The sequence below is a fragment of the Diabrotica undecimpunctata genome, chromosome 5 (assembly GCF_040954645.1).
Source record: "Diabrotica undecimpunctata isolate CICGRU chromosome 5, icDiaUnde3, whole genome shotgun sequence".
Lineage (NCBI taxonomy): Eukaryota > Metazoa > Arthropoda > Insecta > Coleoptera > Chrysomelidae > Diabrotica > Diabrotica undecimpunctata.
Genome location: NC_092807.1, coordinates 38,894,981 through 38,911,006, shown reverse-complemented (window position 1 = coordinate 38,911,006; position 16,026 = coordinate 38,894,981). Strand labels below are relative to the sequence as shown.

General features: G+C 33.1%; 2 protein-coding genes across 5 annotated transcripts in view; one reads left to right on the top strand and one right to left on the bottom strand.

Moving 5' to 3' along the window:
* The window catches only part of LOC140441268 (uncharacterized), a 208,824-nt gene that overhangs the window by 25,923 nt on the left and 166,875 nt on the right, over nucleotides 1-16,026 (bottom strand). The gene's annotated exons all lie outside the window — the stretch shown is intronic.
* The window catches only part of msi (RNA-binding protein musashi), a 579,058-nt gene that overhangs the window by 446,256 nt on the left and 116,776 nt on the right, over nucleotides 1-16,026 (top strand). The window contains exon 2 of one of the 3 annotated variants that reach the window (XM_072531879.1): nucleotides 13,174-13,282. The exons of the other annotated variants lie outside the window; for them this stretch is intronic. The gene's annotated coding sequence lies outside the window, so the exon portion shown is untranslated. The remainder of the gene's footprint in view (nucleotides 1-13,173; nucleotides 13,283-16,026) is intronic. 3 annotated transcript variants of the gene reach the window in all.

Here is a 16,026-nt window from a genome sequence, read left to right as displayed (position 1 = left end):
AATTTGTACCATTCAGATTCAGAGAGCCTAGTCCTTCTTAATTCCTCCTCTTAAATTTTAAAACTTTGGGCTTCTGGGGGTTTATGTTAAGCTCGTCATTTGAAGTCCATTCTATAAATACAGTCCTGTTGAATTAGGTCTCTGATTATGCTATTAAATTTCTCATGGGCCACAATGTCCATTGCTGAGTTTAGCTATCAACCCATCTTTGACTAGGTTCCACAAAAGAGGAGATAAAACTCCCTTTTGTGGACAACCTCTGGCTCCTGTGCCGATTGTATCCCATACATGGTTAACTTTGTGTATATTACAGAACTCTTTGGCATGCAGTCTACCCATACAATGCTAGCCAAAAGTCTCCTCCACCCTGGGGTTTAAGCTGATTTTGATCAATAAATTAAGTAAATACTAGAATTGTAGTTCCGCATTTAATTAATAAAGATTTAAGAACCAGTTCTCATATTAAGTGTTCAAAATGTGCTCCATCTACATCCTGACAGTAATGCATTCTATTGCTAAAGTCTTGTCGTACTCTTCAAAAATGTCAAGGAAAATCGCAATACATTTTTCAAAAATTCGTTGTTTTTCAAAATGTCGGTACTGTTGGGCGCTTTAAACTTAAAGTTTAATAAACCGATAGTGTGCAGGAGCACCATCTTGTTGAAGCGTTATTTTTCTTCTTCTTTTTCTGTTATTTGACCTTGCAGCTCCAATTTACATATTTGCTGTTATAACCTCTAATTTTGTCTTTTTGGAGAAATCAACGTGTTAAATTTTCTGGCAGTTATATTAAATTGGTGCAGCAAACGTTGTAAATTATCTTCACTCTGAAAGAGTAGTATTGCGTCGTCTGCATGGCAGATTATTTTAAGCTGTTATTTCCAAGTTATTAACACAAGCACAACTATGTGGTTTTCCAAAATACCTAACCAAACAGTTATATTTCTGAAAATTGAGTATGTTTTTCACTAAAGACGTGAATATTTGTGACACCTCAATACTTCACATTGTGTGTGTTAATTGGGGGAAAAAGTACTTCCGTCACTAAAACAAATTGTTTTCATGTAATCTGGCTATTGGATAATTTAAGTGGACATATTTTCACAGAATTCTAGGCTTCGGTCGGGGTCATCATCACAATTTTTAATTTGTATGGATTAAATTTGGTTTTAGTCAAATCTCGGTGTACTGTTTTTGGACTGATTTCACAGATAGACGCATCTTGGGCTGTAGAAGAAGTAGAGTTCACTACCATTTCTGCAATTATGTAAATTTTTTGCTCATCACTAATTGTTGATCGACCAGATCGTTTGGCATCTTGGACACTACCTGTTTCTTCAAACTTTCTAAGTAGCTCCCCCAAGTGTCCTTGATAAATCGGTGTACCTCGCATTAAAAAGACGTTTACCAATTATTAAGACAGCTGCTACTTTGTCTGCTACAGTCGGTAACATTCTGCCTATGTAAACATTTAAACGTCTCATTAAACAATAATTAAACATAATATTCAAGGTACAAACACTTTACCAAAAACTTGCAAACTAAAAACAACTAGAAAATTGAAAAACGTCACCTTTTTGACAAATAACTAGAGGCAGACGTTAGTCTTTAGTCATTAAATGCGAAACTATAATTTTAGTATTTATTTAATTTATTCATTAAAATCAGCTTAATCCGAAACAAAATTATTATGATGAGTAGGTATGTTCAATACCTTTCAAACGAGATATCACTTGCCATAAGGTCCCATTTAAAATTATCGATCACAGTGGCTCTGTAACGTCATTTATTATGTCATCTATTATCTCAAATGTTATGAGTAGTTAAGAAGCCTACGTCCATCTATTTTCTCCTTACAAATTTCACTATTATAAGTATAACCGTCTAGAAGATACAATGGAGGAGGCGATTTTTGGCTAACACTTACTTATATCTGCTCTTGACACAGAGGTCGTTGGACCTCAGACTTTTCCACACTACGGGCTCGGTGATATTTTATGTATAAGCTCCTACATTTATGTTTATGGTTTTCGCCATTAGGATGCTGTCAAGGCCTTGCTTCGTCAGGTACTTCAAATCGTTTTCTCACTATGCAACTTATACTTGCTCGCTGCATCTTTTCCAGTCCCTGCTTGATCATGGTTTTCCTGATAAGTTTTCATTAGTCCCTCTTCGTCTGACTGAGACTGCAATGTTTTTTTCCTTCTTTTCTTTCAAGTCAATTATTATTGCACAAGTACCTCGGGATTGGATGGTTTCTAGGCGACAGAACACTCCATCCCGTGTGGGGGTGAAATGTAAGGTTGTAAAATGCATGAAATGAATGAATAAATGAAACGAATGAAACCTGGGGGTCGAAGCATAATATTTGAAATCGAGCTTTTACTTGGCCGTGATCACCTTACAGAATGAGGGACCACGACCGAGAATGACTCTCTACCGCGATAAAGTTTCATAGATCTCGGAGTAGATTATCTCGGTATAATAATAATATCACTTTTGTAATATTTGTTAATCAGAAAAATCATCATTCTTGCTTGATGATGTATTATCTCGCTATCTGTTCCTCATTTTTTCCATTATATTTATTTCATATTCTAACAATTTAAACAGATATTTGGAACAAATATTTCACATCAGACAAGTTCCTCAACATTTTAGAAAATATCACAAATATAAGTTGGGCTGCTCATTTTGCAGTATTCACGACCTTTGCCCATTCAATAATCAATCGAACTAAAAGCTATTCATTCACCTAATATCTATTTTCTGTAAATGTAAAACTAGTATGCTTCACTTGATTTGAAAGGAATTTAATATGTTTAAAAGCTGATTATGCCCTAGTTGACCTAAGATGCTTTCGGCGCTCGTCAAACAAGCCAGAACAAACCAGAACACTAAGTAGTATTGGTAAGATTTATAGTTAATTTATGTTTTGAGTAGAATAAGAAAAGTTTCTTTACCTATCGCATCTGCAATTACCACAAAGATAAAATTCTTTTTTCACCACCACGAAAAAAAGACTGTACATGTAAATATGTTTCACTTTCTTATGTAATAATGTACAATTAACCTTAAAATAGTGTTTACAAGGCTGTTTCGTCTTATGAGTCGATAACCGATATTTTGTGCTTGGGTAATTTGAATTTCTTTACATTTTAGTAGCTAATTAATTGTTTTTGAGTCCTAAGTAGCAGTGGATATTTTGTAACAAAAACGTGTTGTCATTATAGCTAGATATTTTACAGTTACAGGGGGAGATTTTGAAAAAAAAACAGGACTCTGTTCAGAAATTTCAAAGAATTTTTCGTATTTAATTAAGTTGAACATAATATTTCGTTATAGTAACAAAAATTTGTACTGCTGTTACCAAGAGAAGAGACTTCGTTAATTATAGTTTTAGTTATATGAGATGTGCATTAATTGCGATCATGTTATTTTTATCAAGCCAATTTATAAATAAAAACATAAAAACTTGTAGTTGGGTTGTTACATTTGGTAAATAATTAGAATAGTGGTACTGGTATGCCAACTGTTCCGTATTGTATGGCATATAAGAATTTTTATGAGTATTCTTAGTTTTTCAGTAAAAGAAGATCTTTCGTTTCTTGAAGATCTGTTATGAGGTGTTTTAATTTATTATCAACTATAAATCTCACTCCAAATTCCAATTTCCTGTATCTAAAGCACTTGACAATTTTTTCAATTCACTGAGCAGGGCGCTCAACGTTCTGGGTCTATTTAAAGGTTTACTATACACTAACAGTTCTTTTGGAATTTTGTCTCGATCAACGAAGACGTAAGTTTTTTTACATTCTCTAATGTTTCTTTGAACTCCTCTCTGGTGGTCATTGTATTTTTGGTAATTATCTTTGTAATCTATGTAATATTCTTAGTGGATGTATTTTGTCTCAACCGACGTAATTTTCCGTTTATATGTCGTTTGGAACCAGTTTATGGTAAGATTCGATCTTTGATAGCTCTGAACAATTCAGTGAGGTAAATAGTTCTGGTAATAATACCTATTTTGTTTTTTATTATAGTTTATCTATTTTCTTTTCTCTGTGTTCAAATAAATCTCCATATCTGCCTTTGCAGTCCGTAGAAACCGATTTCAAAAACTAGTATGCGTCTTTTGTTTTTTTACTAGCTTGACTTATTTTTTTTTGTAGTTATTGTTTTCCTGTATAGATTTCCTGTCAGACCCAATGCTCTTTGTTGGATTTATCATGATTTATGTTTCCTTTCCTGGTTACACATGCTGTTGACGTTAGGTTAGGTCCTAGATTTTTCCATGCCGCTTCTATAGTGTCTTCTTCCAGAATTTCATTTACGTGTCGTTATAATATATGTAGTGATCAGTTTGGTTCTGCAAAAAATTGTTACATACTGGACATATTTCACATATTGGGTACGAAATGTTTCCCCCTAGTTTGTCTATAACTTTGTGTGCGATTAAGAGACGTTTCGAACTTTTAGTAGGATAAAGTCAGTGGTTGTAAATATTTATTATCGTATATCATTACCTGGTTGATGTAAATGTTTAAAATGTATATTTTTTACTTCTTTATTAGGTAGAACATTCCAAAAAGATTGTTTATGTGAAAAGACATAAATATTTAGCTAGATGTACAATTAATGTCTACGGTTTATTATATTGTGTTTCAGAGTGAATGCATGAAATTTTAACACACACATTTTATTATGGCACTCATAGATTTCTTCATCTCTTTTCTTAATTAATTGTAGCCATTTCCAAGATTACTTCTGTCACCCTTTCGACGTGATTACTTTCCGATTCTTTATTGCACTTCAAATGGCTTGATTGATTAGTTTTTAATTAAATGTCAGCGCTACTAAGGACCCATGTGCATGAATAGGTGACCTAGTTGTGCTTCTGCTTTTATTTTATGTATTTTTCTTTTTCTTAGTGGATGTATTTTGTCTCAACCGACGTAATTTTCCGTTTATATGTCGTTTGGAACCATTCATTTAGTTCGTTTCATTGTTCACAGTGTTTGGTTAGAAGGAAATTAGGAAATTAGAAAGGTAATCTTTCGATATTTTAACATTTTTCTTATGTGCAAAGCTAGTCACAATTCTCTGACTTTTATGTTTTAACTGCTTAACAGTACTATTTTTTTAATACTTTTATTTCATGTCATTATTAAATATTACAATGCTCTTCTTCTGTAAGATACTTATTTTCATTGCGTTGTATTTTATTAGTTAAAGCGCCCGTTGGCAAAAAAAGTGTGATAGATGATAATCTCTCCAAACTTTGGGTATCGCTTCATTAGGAATCTCACACGATTTCCCACTGCGACTTTTTTTGGTTCTGAGGCGTTTTTCCTCCAATTTTCCCAAACATTTTCACCCGTCAGACAGGAAAATTTGAAAACAATTTTCGTCAGACAATGTATTCTTTTAATTAAACAGCTTAAAAATTATAAGAAAAACACGAAAATAAAATTGTCTGATCATAAATATAGGTCACACAACGCGTCTGACGACTCGAACATGTCGGAACATCTTCTTCTTCTTCTTTAAGTTCCCTCTTCTATCGAAGGTTGGAAATCATCATGACTATGTTAATTATGTTGACTGCTGCTCTAAATAGTTCTGCACTACTGCATTCAAACCATTTCCTTAAGTTCTTAAGCCACGATATTCTTCGTCTTCCCACATTTCATTTTCCTCGAATTTTGCTTTGTATAATAAGATGCAATGAGTATTTTTACCCTCTCTAAACATCGCCCAAGTACTGAAGTTTTTTTCTTTTGGAAGTCAATATTATTTCAGCCTTATTTCCTATTTTTTTAGTAACTTCTGCGTTGGACATTCATTGGGTTCACGATATTCGTAGGACTTTTCTGTAACATCACAATTCAAAGGCGGTCAACTTATGCAGATGCACTTGTTTTAATGCCCATGCTTACAAGCCATAAAGAAGAGTTGTGAATACGTAACACCGAAGCATTCTTAGACGTAGTGCTAACCTTATATCCTGACAACAAAGACGAATGATGCACGTGCTATTTCAATTACCTGTCTTAATTTCTTTGGTTTGGTCTACATTTGATGTTATCCACGTTTCTAAGTATTTGTAGGTATCCACACTCTCAATTACACTAACCTCAACAATCAGTTGGATGTTTACATCTGTTGATTAGTCATTATCATGCATTTAGTTTTTTATCAAATTCATCCTTAATCCGTATTCATGACAGCGTCCATTAAGTCGTTGCATTACGTTCTGCAAATCATTCTTGTTATCCGTCATTATTACTGTATCGTCTTCAAATCGCAAGTTATTCAAAACTTCTCACAAAATCTTCTGTGACGAAATTCATAGATAACCAGCTAATTTTTTCAAGATAATTTCATTAACAGCAGCAAAAACAACTTTTCATATTGTCTGACGGAACTTGTTTTCCGATTTGCCTGCCTGACGGGTGAAAATTTTTTGGAAAATTAAAGGAAAAACGTCCTAGAACCAAACAAAAAGTTGCAGCGAAATCGTGCCGGACTCGGCCTAATGAAGCGGTACCCAGAGTTTGTAGAGAGTATCTATCACAACTTTTCTTTGGACCTTTTATTCTATATCGCCACTTGTATGTTCAAGTTGTTGAACATAATTTTTATACAATACAAATTACTTATATAATATCCTTTTTATACATAATTTCGTACGAATAGAAAATTTTATCGAATTCCATTGATTGTTTCGCTTGCAGCATTGTTGCTTTCCTTTTTTTTTAGAAATATGCCTATGTTTACATTTAATTGATATTCTTCTCTTACTGTTCATTCTCTTAATTTGTGTATGTTTGATTGTTGATTATTTTATATTGATGATGATATTCTGTGCTTGGTGGATTGTGACTATTCGTTTTCTACAAATCTTTTGATATTATGTCATCAGTACTTTTTATAATCAACAATTTCCTCATTTTCTTCGACATAGAAACATTCATATTGAACAAAGAAAATTATTATGAAATTTCTTTTTTATTAATGAATGCACTGAAATACTAAAAGAACAAGACAAGTTTGGCATCTAAGTATCTAGGTGCTTCAATTGTTTGGAAACTTGATATTTTTACTCAATTTACATCATTGTCCATGCTTCTTTAAAAAATCTATACCTTAGCCAGTAATAATCTTTTTTGGTATTTCATACCTCGAGATAACATTTTTGACCAATGCCTTGGCTACTTTTTCCGCCTCTTATTCTATATTGCATATCCCTGTAGGTTTCCTTAATTCACATTGTACTGTGAACAAGTATCTATTTCCTTCTTCATCTAGCCATCTACTTCTAGGAATTACTAAATCTAAGAGAATAGCTGCGAATAAACTAAGTGCAGATACTGTAGTAGTTAAATGCTTATCATCATCATTTTGTTTCGCTTTCTTCCATTCCATTCCACATGTCGCATCCCACGCAGCCGCTCTATTTTAATGAATGTTATCATATCCGGATCCTATTTTGCATAGTTCAAAGTTGTATTTTCTTCGCCAAATTCTTCGCCATATTCTTTTCAAGATGTGTCTCAAGATTTTTCTTTCAAAGGTGGCTAATAATCTTTTCTCACTTTTAGGGAGTGTCCAGGTTTCTGAACCATAGGTATGTGAGTACCGGTCTTATTAAGGTTTTATATATTTGGCATTTTGTTTTTTTTTGCGACGTAATCTGATCTGCTTAATTTGGGTATGGTCACATTTATAGGCGATGAATATTTGCATTTTCACTTCCTCTGCAGCATTGTTCTCAGACGTTGCGATTACGTCAACATCATCTGCACACTTTTATTAATTATTGTTCCTCTGGTATTAAATGTTACATCTCTTATTATTTTTTAGAGCATGACGATGAACAAAATGCATGATATGGCGTCTCTATTGTTCTTTGATTTTTCTACTGCTGTTGTTGGTGGGCCCTTTTCTCTATGGTCTGCTTGGTCTAATGGTATATCAGGGTTCATCTCCCTCATATCTCTCTCAAGCCTTTCCTTAAAATGTTCTGTCCATCTTCTTAGTATTTCTTGCTCTTCTGTCAATATATTACCCTCCTTATCTCTTACACATTGTTGTTCTCGGTTTGAATTCTTTTCTGTTTTTGTTCACTTTCTGGCAAAACTTAGTTCTTATAGTTCTTGAAGTCCTTTGTTCATATTTTATTTTTTCTTTCTTCGGTGGATTTTCTTTTCTTCTTTACGTAGTTGTTTTTATTCCTCTTCTGCTTGTCGTGTTCTGTGCTTCTGTTGCATCAGTAAATATGCTCTGTTTTTTCTTTCTGCTATAATCTGACATCCTTCGTCAAACCAGTCATTTGTTCCTGTTCTTCTTTACTTACCTTTCATGCCTAGTTCTTCTTTAGCTTCTTGTGCTTTGTTTGTCATGTTTGTGCACTCTTCCTACTTCTTATTTATGTTTTCATGTTGTAGTCTGATTTCTAGTTTGATGTTTATATTTTCTTTATATTCTATTTTTGTTCATATTTTTGAAACCTTCTACATTACATCGTTCATGTTTAGAATTTCTTTCCTTTTTTATGTTTAAAATGTGATGGTTAAAGTTTATTCTACTTGTGATTTCTTTTCGTCTCTGAGGTTAGTTATCATTATAGCTATCCGTAATTTATTGACAGTTTCTCTAAAAGGATCTACTGAGCTGCAATTGCGGAAATGCTGTAGGTTTTGCTTATCATATACATATTTTAAAAATGTCCCTCATTCTCTTTTATTATCTCTTAAATACCTTAAGATACTTTTGTAATTTATATAGTTGGCCAGTTTTTATTATCCTTCAAAATTATTGGTTTCTTCGTTTTATTTTACGTGACCATGTCTATCAAGTCGTGGGTATATTATTTATGCAAATAGTCTTATTATTCTAATAGAATATTACATTATTATTCCTATTTTAGCAGAATCGATTTTTAATGTCATCTTAATTCGACAAAATTTCTCACGAGTATAAATTTTTCAAAGATGTTCGGTTAATTAGTCCCTTTATCTACGAAATTATATAATCCGTTTCGCGTGCATTTATTATATTATCAAATTATTTCCCTGGATGTTATGTTTAACTGCTTCAGTCCTTCGGATGAAATTTCTATTTATGATAGAGCATCTGGGAGATACGTCCAAATTAATCCACTAATTGTGGGCTTCCATTTGACTATACCTTGACCTTGAGGATCATGTTTATCTATTTTAGTATAATTTTGCAATAAGTGTATCTCATATAAATTAAACTATAATCAAGAAATGTGGTACGGTGTTTTAAAATGTGTCGTTTTATAGATGACAACTAAAGATTTTACGATACATTTGTAGTAATTTTTGAACAGCTGGTTATAAAAATGAATTCTAAAATTTACCATACATGAAAAGGGAGACTATATGGCCATCCCAAAACCAAGGAAGACATATAACATATAACATAAATATTTTTAATAGTACTAGTCCTACTTTTTGTTTAAAATCCCTCATGTAACTATTAGCAATTGACATTTAAAAACGTATAATATTCAAATGTATAATAAAAGTTAATAATTGAGCCTTTACTATAATTTTAGTTTGAATTAACTTTGAAATAGTTTAGATTGCATATGATAAACAATCCAAAGTACGTATTTAATATTTATACATATTTATAATTTATAAACCTGGATTTATAAACTTTTTAATGCTTTCAACCGGGTTTTAGTGAGACAGATTTGCATTAAAAAGAGTATGTACTTATAGTTATTGCATGTTCTGAAAACTGAAAACAGTGGAAAATAACTAGTGAAAAATCTGTTGAGAATACATATTCAACATAAATCCCCCTTTCTTTAATTCAATGTGGAGCCGTATAATTATGTAGCAACCTACCTCATGGTTTTCCAGCAATCAGACAAGTAGATCACCTTAAGTGGTTTTGGTTTTCTGTACAGCAGAGTAAACATACACTGCTCGCTCTATGCAAACGAACGGGAGCTCGGCAAAACTGGGACTTTTGATAAGCCGTTACAGTCCGGTGATTAATGGGTAATTCTATGAATTCGGTTTGTTCTAAATACCTTACGAGCTCAGTACGCCTCATATATCATATCTCTGTACTGTAGCTTTTTGATCTTATTTATCTAGTTCCATCGTCCAGGTAGACTTCAAATTCTTAATTATTTCGGTTATTCATTCCACTTTAAATCTGCTACTTTAATTAAAGATTTTTATCTTCGCTTTTATTCGTAGTGAGTCGAATTTTGTATAGGATATTAAAAAACAAGAAGATCTACTTCAATGCAGTGTTTTCTAAGTATTTTCATCTCTGTTGTTTTTAGTAGTCGTCTCGTTTCAGATGTGTCAGGAGGTCTTGTCTCCGCCGTGTATGTTAATATAGGTCTAATTGCAGCTTTATAGATTCTTATTTTTGTGTCTTGTCTTAGGTGTTTGTTCTTCCAGATTGTGTCATTAAGTGATCCCGTCGCTTTACTTACTTTTAAGCTTTGTTGTCGTACTTTTTCTTCAACATCTCCATAACTAGTTATATCTATTCCCAGATATCTAAACCTTGTTTCCTGCTTTATTATTTTCCCGTCAATTTCGATTTTACATCGTAGTGGGTATTTAATGGTCATACATTTAGTTTTTTAGGGCTTAACGAGTCACCCTGTCTTGAATCCGTTTTGTACTGGTATACACTGTGTTAGTTTTCCATTTATCTTTGCCTGTATTCGATTATGGGAGTAGATGTTTTCGATGGTTTGTATAATATTGATTGGTATGTCTCTTTTATACAGTAGGTGTAAGGCGTCTTCGACTTGGATGCGATCGAAAGCCTTTGTCACGTCTATAAAACATAGATATGCTGGTTTATTGTACTCGTTGGCCTTTTCTGTGACTCACCTTAGTACAAATACGGTGTCTACGCAAGATATTTTGGATCTGAATCCCTGTTGTTCATCTGATAAAGTTCTTAGTTTAATTTTGTTGGTTAGGAGTTTTGTGGTAAGCTTAAGTGCGGTGTTCAGTAGATTTATACCACTATAATTGTTGGGGTCTTCTTGATCTCTTTTCTTGAATATTTTTATCATTGTGCTGTTTCTCCATGCGTCTGGCATCTTGCAGTACAATATTAGTTTTTGTATAAGTTTTGTCATCTCTAGGGTTATACTTTCTCCTCCGTGTTTTAGAAGCTCGTTGGTTATTCCTTCTGGTCCTGGTGACTTTCTATTTTTGAGTGAATTTATAGCTATCTCTACTTCCTGAAAACTGATTTCTATTTTGTGTCTTAATTCAGGTACGCTATTGTGTTGATTATTATTTTCCTTTCCTTTAAACAGTTCCGTCAGGTATCTTTCCCATTCGTTTGCTGGTATGTTATTATATTCCTTCAATTCTGCCATTTCTTTCCGTTGGTTTCCATATTTGTTTTTGTGTACCGCTTTCCATCCTTTTTGTAAGTGTTCATTTTTTGTTCTTCTTACCAACTGCTTGGTTTCATTTCGTATTCTTCTATAGGTGTCTCGGGATTCTGAAGTATTTGATGTTTTATACTTCGTGTAGGCCTCTAGTTTCTCTTTACATTTCTCTTTTATTTCCTTTCTGAACCATGGTGTATTGTTGTTGTTTCTTTTGTTCAGTATGACTTTGCGTTTTCCTTTTTTAATTTTCTTCCAGCTCGCGTTTATATCTTTGATGTCGTCTATTTGTTTCAGCTGTAACTTCTGTGCTAGCCTCCTTTGGTACATTTCTCTTGTAGGGTCGTTCCACAGTGATTCTACATTGAATTTTTCCTCAGTGATTTCCTGTAGAAAATGTTTTGGTGTTATTTTCATTCTTATTTTTGCTAGTACATGTATATTTTCTACATGCTTAATATGCTAGACCTACTGACTGTAAGACCTGTATATATTGGAGCATTTCAGTATAAAAATCAGTAAATAATCTGGATATCAAATCTCGAAATGTTAGACCAGATTTTAAGGTAACATTATGCATCCATTCAGAACATTCAGCAACGTTGTGACCTTTTGTTCAGTTTTTTCTCCCATTTGTCTATATATTTTAATTTTATTTCCCTATATTTGTTTTTTCAGATCTTTCTAGTACAGACTGTACACGATCTATGTAGGTTTTTCTATTTGTTGGCGTATACTTCTTTTCAAGTTATGATTTTGCCAACGGTCTTTCGTCCATCCTGTATATTAAACCTACCACTATAACTTCAGTAAATAGTTCATCCTCTTTATTTATTTCTCATATAATCGCAATATACTTGGGGTATTTCAGCTTTTATCAAATACCGCGTCGGCAATAAACAAGTTTGCAGTCTATTTCCAATGAAATATTAGATAAAAGTTTTATTTCTTCTGATATTTAACGAAAAGTTTACGTTCACATGTCATTTTGTTCTTTGAGTAATTTATCGAACTCCTCGTTAAGTTTTCTCAACCAAATCAAATGATGATTTGCCGTTGGTATTTTTTAAATAATATATTAATGTTTTTAGATAAATTAAATCTAATTTTTTTATTTGGTTCTATTGATTCTTCTGCAACATATACATAAATTTGTATTTTACTTAGGTAATACCTGTGGCACTATTGTTCTGTGTCAGAACTGTATCATTGCTCCAGAAGTTGGGCTTTTATAAAAACAATCTAGAGTTATTCACTGTTTTCGAAACAACCTATAACGTACTTACGTAATGAATGAAGAAGTCTTATCAGATAAAGAATATAAAATAAAGAAAACACGTTAGTATATATAGTTCTAGACGGCAACTCAATCTTGATAGTGTATATTTTTGGACTAATTTTCATTTCAACATACCATTCTAACCAAAGTTATCTTAATATCGGAAGTGTTTACTCATAGTAGGAACAGGCTTTAATTTTAGATTTGCGATGTTTAGAGACTGAATGCCACTCAATAATTTGTATGCAACCATTCAACGTGTCGTCTGTCGCGAAAAATTATATTTAACTGCTAAATATTTGAGATTTGTTCCGTCTCTACTCATTTGTTTTTAGATTTTTAGCGTAGTGGATCCATCATTGTTCATGTTTCTACTGATTGCATCACTAATACAAAAAATCGCCTTGCGTAGAGAAAAAAATTGTTGCACGTTGTTGACTATCGAACAAAGAGACTCATTGTGATTTTTTTGTACTTCAAGTGTTGCGGAAGAGGAAACAACATCGCAAACAGTAGTCAACGTCAGGACAACGAGAGACGACACTATATGGAGGCGGAGGAGAACGAAATGGAAAAGGACCATAAAGAAGGTAAAGAGAGATAGAAGAGGCCAAAGTAGGAGATGTAGCGTAGAGAATATATGTTGTTATAATTAGTTTATTGTACTAAGGATGCTTTCAAATGTGAAATAAGTATTCGTGTATTTATGCTTAAATTCATACGTTTGTATTTGCAAAACCGGAAATTTTGAAATTTTCTTCAGTACATTTATATAGAATGGAATCGCTGCTAGAATTATTTCAACAATTCGATTATTTTAGTGTCAGACTAAAAACGAGGTGTATGTTCACACTCGTCTGATAAAATCTATTCAATACTCGAATAAAAACAATAAAATTCTAATTTTTCATTTTCTGTTTTTCATTGGCAGATTTGACAATAAAAACTCATCAAGACACAATTACATATATTTGTAGTTTTTCTTTGACATTCTACATTTTACTTCATATCTTCCATTTGTGTTCATTTTAATTTCCAATATTCGATTTATTTCACAATAGTCTAGGGGCAAAGGGGGGTTTCGTAGCCGATTAAGCCCCAACTGATTTTTGTGTATTTTGATCCGCTGAATCCCAATCATTAACATAATATTCCGTATTCTTGGGCAGGAATTTGTTATTAATAGTTTAATTGTTTAAATGCTTATAACTAATAAACTAATAAAGATATAGACTCTTTTCAAATCATGTTTTGTTTCTTAAAAAAAAAACAAAGTTAAAATTAAAATCGGTCCATTAGACGCCGAGATATTGCAAATTTATTATTAAAAATTACAAATTATCGACTTTATCAGACATTTTTGCTTATAACTTTGGTTTTGCTTATCGTAAAAAGATTCAAAGCACCTCATTTTAAAACTATGATTATAAGCCTTAAAATAAATTTTGGAAAATTAAATTTTATAAATTTTTCGCGAAGTTATATAAGTTTGAAGTAGGGAAGGGCGGAGTAAGTTGAGACAAACTTCGTATTTTAAGTTTTAGAATTTTCGTTTAGATTTTTTTCCTATTAAAAACGTTACGAAATGATGCAAATTTTATATGTTGCAAATTTTTCTAAGATATTAACTTTTTGATTGAATTGATACGTTTCCTAAAATGGACATTTTGTATAATGGTACAAAGTATTGTATCAATGGTCCCCACATGGTGGCAAGTTGATACTAGCGGTAGGCAGGTTGAGACAAGTATATAAATGTTAAGAAAATGGATATTGAGGTAGGAATTAATCACTCAATAGATTAAAGTACTTAATTTAACAAAAAGTACAAAAGTGAATAGTAAAATATACACTTGCGATCATAAAATCCGGGTCACTTTGAAAATTACAAGTTTCTTGAATATTTTTGTCTCTGGTGCAGTAATAATAACATTTTTTTAAGCTAACGTATTTTTATTTTTCATTAATAATTATTTTGAAAGAAAAAAAAACGGTTTTTTATTGTTTTAATTAAAAAAGCAGAAAACAAACCAAATTGTTGATAAAACAGACAAACGAAAAAATATGGAAAATACAGAACGTGGTAAAACATCAGTGACACTTCAATGACTAATGTCGTGTATTGCCTCCCATTGCTCTAATAACCTCTTGCAGACGACGTGGCATACTCTCAATTTTACACCGGATTACATATTGTGGTATGTTATTCCACTCTCTCACTAACGTATCCTTAAGCTCCTGTGCGTTGTTAGGAGGAGATGTATGGGTTTAAATACGTTTTTTCAAATCGTCCCGGGGATGTTTGAAGGGATTCGGAGACCTAGCTGACCAGGATAACCTCGTAATTCCAACCTCGTCCAAGTATTGCACACTGATCCTGGCAATGTGCGGTCGCGCGTTGTCCTGCATAAATACGACGTCTTGGATACATGTTCTTCCAGAATCTCCGTAATGTACCTTCATGCAATTACGGACCCATTTTCGATGAACGATAATTTTATGCAGAAGTTGGAAGATATACCTGCTCAAGCCATAACCAAGCCTCCACTAAAATGACATCCTTGGAGCAATGCCAGCTTGTGAAAATTGTTCACCGGTTCTCCTCCAAACTCTTACACGTCCATCGGATCCAGTTAGGCAGAAACGGGATTGATCTGAGAATAACACTTTGCTCCAATCATTAATTCCTCAATGCGCGTATTGTCGAGCAAAAGCTAGTCGTGCAACTCGATTCGCCCGGAAAAGTGGCGGTCCTGGAGCCATTATCCGAGAAGATAGTCCAGAAGAACGAAGTCTTCTCCTGACTTTTGCAACGCTAACATTGCGATTTCGTACTTCCTGTAGACGATTTCGATGCATAACCGCAGTTGAGGTCCGGTTTCGTAAAGCCTCGTCTCCTGAAAGCGTTGAAGCACTCGTTGAACCGTAGAAAGGTTTAAGCCAACAGTTCTTGCGACTTGCCGTTGAGTGTGACCGTCTCCCACAAGCGCAACAATTCGTGCCGTTTCAACAACAGTCAAAGGCATTTTTGGCAAAAAATAAACAATAATAAACACGAATAATGGCACTAATAAACACTAATGGTGGCAATGAGACATTTAAAACAAGCGGGAGTTACAGGTATAGTTCATTTTGGGAAGTGTGCACTTTTCCGCGAAATCGGCACTACAGGAATTTTTTGATACAAAGGAAACCGCTAACCCGACAATAATTCTTAGAAACATGCATTAGTTTGTATTTGTGTTATTATTTACGATAAATCTCGTTAAAAATGAAATATCGGTGATTTTCAAGGTGACCTGGATTTTATGATCGCGAGTGTATTATTGATGTT